This window comes from Rhagoletis pomonella, unplaced genomic scaffold (genome assembly GCF_013731165.1).
Source record: "Rhagoletis pomonella isolate Grant_MI unplaced genomic scaffold, Rhpom_1.0 Rhpom_scaffold_00004, whole genome shotgun sequence".
In the NCBI taxonomy this organism is placed as follows: Eukaryota; Metazoa; Arthropoda; class Insecta; order Diptera; family Tephritidae; genus Rhagoletis; species Rhagoletis pomonella.
In genome coordinates this window covers 58323318-58328517 of record NW_023458558.1, presented here as the reverse complement: position 1 = coordinate 58328517, position 5200 = coordinate 58323318, and the positions used below count along the sequence as shown (strand labels likewise).

Genomic DNA, 5200 nt, shown 5'->3' with positions numbered 1-5200 from the left:
ATAAACTATCCTTAATTTTAGCGGTTGAATTTCAACCGCTGGGCGAACACTAGTATTAATTAAATCAATAAATTAGCAACAATAAGATCATCATATTATGCACACATAATGATTTAAATGCAATAATAACCTTATAAGCACTTACTATAAACAGCAACTTTAGGTTTACATACATATCCACGCTGATTCTGTTGATTTCAATATATTATTATGTGCTCACAAAATATATTAATGTATATAAAGCCCATAAAAGCAAGTAGTTCGTTGGTGAATAGAATGCATACTAGGAATTGGAAATTTGAAAATGGGTCAACCATGATATTCACAAGTTTATTTATGTATCTGAAGTAGCATCCGAACTTAATGATTAAGTCGTACCTTAGGTGTTAAACTAAGAACAGACGGCAATTCTGTCTATCTTCCCAGTGCAGGGATAGAGCGATGCGCTCATTGACTGCTATGCTACCCCATCGTAGGTGCCATTCTTGTTCACAACTTTTGGTTATTTTTTCACGGCTTAACTCTACTGTAGGCTCGAAGCTATATTTATTTCCAGAATGGCAATCCGAGAGGGAGGTACCTCAGCTTTTTTTATGAAAAACTCTCAAGTTCGGTTTAACGTTGTAATTTAAAGTTAAAAAAAAAACGAACAAGTAATTTTTAAGCAAAAAACTAAACCGACCTCAATTCTCATATATATATATATATATAGGGTAAAAAACGAATTGTAGAGATCGGTTAACGTGGTCAAAAGTTATGCGATAACATACATAAAAAAAAATATTCCGACGAATTGATAATCTCCTCCTTTTTACAAGCTTATATTTTTTCGAAGTCGGTTAAAAAAATTATTCACAGAATATAATAGATTTTATTTTAAAAGAGGTGCTCATTGGGCCGAAAGCATAAATTTAAGTGAAAGGTTTGAAATTTTAAGAAAAAGCAATTGCTTAGTTTTTAGGCCAAAGGCCCATTATCTCGAAGTTTTAAAATATAATCGAACTACAACTTAATAGGCCATTTCAGTATTAAAAATCAACCTTTATTTTATAGCTTGTCATTATAAATATTACAAAATATAATTATGTACACTGCCGGCAAAAAGTATTGGCACAGAAAATTGTTCACAATATATACAACAATTTTCTTTTCTAATATTTTTCCGCCATGATTTCTATAAAAATATGGTTCATTCTACAACAAAAAACATAAAAATATAATTCCTAAACTTTGTGCCAAACTCATGAAAGTTCCGCAAATTTTCATGCAAAATTTTCAACTTTTTAATCAGATTTAAAAAATTTTTTTTTGGTAGCCAATTCAGTTTTATTATAATCAAGTACAAGTTTTAAGTAGCTAGGAATTACAGTTGATATTTGGCAATTTTTTCACGCAGTTTCTTCCATACAAAAAATTTTTTTCGAAAACGCGTTATAGGAAGAAAATGCAAAATACCTTCAACAAAAAAAAAATCTCAAAAATCAATGCCATTTTTGACTAACTCTCAATTTGCATTTTTATACCCGGGCGCACTTGTGCACAAGGGTATTATAACTTCGTTCACATAACGGTTGTTTGTAACAGGCAAAACGAATCGAGATAGATATAGACAAATGTATACATAAATGATCAGGATGAAAAGAGAAATCGATTAAGCGGTGACTGTCTGTCCGTCCGTCCGTCCGTCCGTCCGTCTGTGCACACGATAACTCGAGTAAAAATTGAGATATCTTAACGAAACTTGGTCGTGGACTTCTTTTGGGCGTAGGACGGATGGTATTGAAAATGGGCGAAATCGGACAATAACCACGCCTACCTCTCATATAACGGTAATTTTCAGAAATACGAAAACTGCGATATTTTGGTAACTACTGAAGCTAATTCACTCAAAATTGATATTTACAATGATTTTTAGACGGAAGATAAGAATATTAAAAATTTTTGTAAAATAGGCGTAGCCACGCCCACTTATGGTTACATGTGTATATCTTGGTAACCGCTGGACCAATTTCTTCCAAACTTGGCACAGTTATTGGTCCTGGTACAGCATATCAAATGGCCAAAAAATATAAAAATCGGACAATAACCACACCCACATCCCATATGACGGTAATTTAGAAAAATACGAAATCCTCGATAAATCAGTAAATATTAAAGCTAATTTTTTCAAAATTGATGGTTGCAACAATTCTTAACAAAGAAATATGTTTGTGATAAAATTTTGTAAAATGGGCGTGGCACCGCCCACTTATGATCACATATATGTATCTCGGTAACCGTTCTACCAATTTGTACCAAACTCGGTACGGTTATTGTGCTTGCCACATAAAAACAAACCGTTGAAAATTGTTGAAATCGGACTAAAATTACGGCCGCTCTTCATATAACGGTAAATTTCAGAAATGCTTGAAATTTCAATATTTAGAAATTTAAGGACGCTAATTTACTTAGAATTTATACACCCCGGCTTATCATGTAGCGGTAGCTTTCGGAAAGGTGGAAAACATATATTTAATACTTGCGCCGGGTATTTAATGTTCGGCTCCGCCCGAACTTAGACTTTCTTACTTGTTTTAGTAGAATTTAATGATGGGTTGCAAAACTGTATACTCAAAAAAAATCTAAATAATCTAATTAAAAAGTTGAAAATTTGCATGAAAATTTGCTGAGTTTTCGCGAGTTTTGCACAAAGTTTACGAATTATATTTTTATGTTTTTTTGTTGTATAATGAACCGTATTTTTATAAAAAATGGCGGAAAATTATTAGAAAAAAAAGGCTTATATTGTGGAAAATTTGCTCTGCCAATACTTTTTACCGGCAGTGTATACATTATTTAATTAATTTTGTGGGTAGCCAATCTTTTAAAAACTGTGTTTGAATAAAAACACCAAGACTTTTTGTTTCATATCAATATATTATTGTTATACTTCATCTACCTTAATAATTATAATATTTTGGCGCTTACACTTTGCTAAGTTTTTGATTGGATAAAGATGAAAGATGCACCATACACTCACTCGCATAATTTCACGTTTATAATATTTATATAAGTGTGTATATGTATTAGTGTGATTATACCGAAGTATATGTTTCATGGCTGCCTTTGAGGTGATTTCGTGACCCTCGACGTTAATCTTAGCAAACTTCTGGGACCCATCAGTTACTTATTATTACGAATTCTATATTTTGGTGTGCTAACTCAAGACCTACTTTGGTTGAGCACGATTTTAGCCACTTTACAACGTCTCTACTAAATAAATGCCAATTCTGTCGTCTTCTTTCCATATTTTATTTTTAAACCTGGGCGAGATTTCCAACCTTTCTTGCAGCATCCAGTGGTGATATATTTATGGATCTTCTGGTTGCTTCGCAGGTTTTGGTAGAAGGTCGATTTGTAAGAAAAGCCAAGATTTAATTTTTGGTTAAAGATTTGTTTTTTAGAGCTCCGATGTTTGCTTTGGTGGTGAGCTTCATGACACGGTTTTGCATATCCAGACCAGAATGAGATGATTTGCCATGTCGATAATTCTCACTGTGTTATTATCTAGTGAGCTTGTTTCTCAGCCAACTCCACGCATCCTCGGAGCATTGCATTTCTGCCTCTCTTCGTTGATTCGAAAAACTACTGCCTGGCAATGTCTCACCTAGTATGGCTCGCTTTATATGGCAATATCAATGTCCTTTTGTATAACTGTTTGCTTAAGTAGTTCCTGCGTTGATTTGTACGTACATACATATATATGGTTGTATGTGTTTATGTAATTAAATGGCCTTGGCAGATATTTTTTTTACTTAATGAATTTATTTTTCCATGAAAAATGTGTCTGCATTTGCATGGGAAAGGAAACTAGTTTTTTATATGAAACATGAGGCACCCTAATAAAGAGTCCGTAGGTATAATTAAAATAGATTAACACTGTTCGCAAATAATTATAAAGAAACTGATAACCAGCAAACAAACAATATTTATACAGTTTGCGCACAATGAAGACCCAACACGCAACACCTGTGTACCGAGCGATGCTAACCATAAAAAAATATACGCAGATATAAAGATAAATCGCTGAATTTGTACGTATGTACATACATACATTCGCGCTCATTGTGTCAGTCCTGACAGCTGTGATTGTAATTCCCTCACTGTGCGTTTATTTCCGCAGCTACATTTAACAAGTTTTTGTTTTCTTACTTTTGCTACATTTATTTAATTCAACTGCCAATCAGAGTAACTATTTAGTTGAGCTGTGAAATTTTGGCGCTGTATGTGACTTGAAAGCTATCAACATACATACATACGTAAATATAAAACACATGTACGTGCATTTATAGTACACATACATACATACAGTGCGACTTTTGGTACAAACAGCGGGCAAAGTGAGTGCCGCGGTGTGGCAAAGCGCAAACCAACGTAGTACGAGTCATTAAGTCTGCCAAAAATAGTAGTGGTGTGAGTGATGGTACGTGCAGAGCGGGCACAGTGATGAATCAGTGTTTGGGATGCACAACCATTTGCAGACGTAATTTGGCGCTTTTGTTTGTTTTCGCTGACAGACAGATGTCAGACGCTGTGCCGAGGCGGCGTGATGTGAGGAGAGTAGCCACCAAATGCAGTTTGGTCGTTGAATTGCTGAGATTGCCGCAGCGTGGCAAGTGGCAATGCATGGACAGAGATTGAGCGGTCGGTCGGCGGAGGAGACGACATTTTATGAATTCCCAGCGAGATGGCAGTGTTTTAAAAAGTATACATATGGATGTGGATACGAGTAAAACTGTGCACTCGCATAATGTGAGTGAAGTAATTAAAGTGCCAATTCGGCGCACAATTGCGAATAAAGCAGAAATGTGGCGATCTACAAATGCGAATGCATGTATCGGAGGTGACACAATATTTCAAACCCATCGGAGATGCGTGCGTGTTGAAATTTTTCATCAGCAATACTAAATAGAAATGTAGTTTTCCTTATTGCTTTTCATCGGTGAGCAACGTGGCGTAAGGGATTTTATGCTGCAACTTGATCTGATTGCTTATGTGTTTATATGTGTGTTTGTGTTAGCAACTGATAGGGAACGAAGAATTTTCATTTGTGACAACTTTCAATAAAATCAGATACTTGTTACCCGTATTATCATATTTTCCAACTTGTTTCACAGAAAAAAAGCGTTGCTTGTTTGCACCTGAAGTGACTGTTCACACA

General features: G+C 34.8%; 2 protein-coding genes across 3 annotated transcripts in view; both read right to left on the bottom strand.

Annotated features, from left to right (window-relative positions):
• LOC118737865 (GPALPP motifs-containing protein 1) overlaps positions 1–5200 on the bottom strand; it is a 130857-nt gene that overhangs the window by 119244 nt on the left and 6413 nt on the right. The window lies entirely within an intron of this gene.
• Positions 1–5200, bottom strand: part of LOC118737866 (phosphatidate cytidylyltransferase, mitochondrial) — a 123003-nt gene that overhangs the window by 117622 nt on the left and 181 nt on the right. The window lies entirely within an intron of this gene.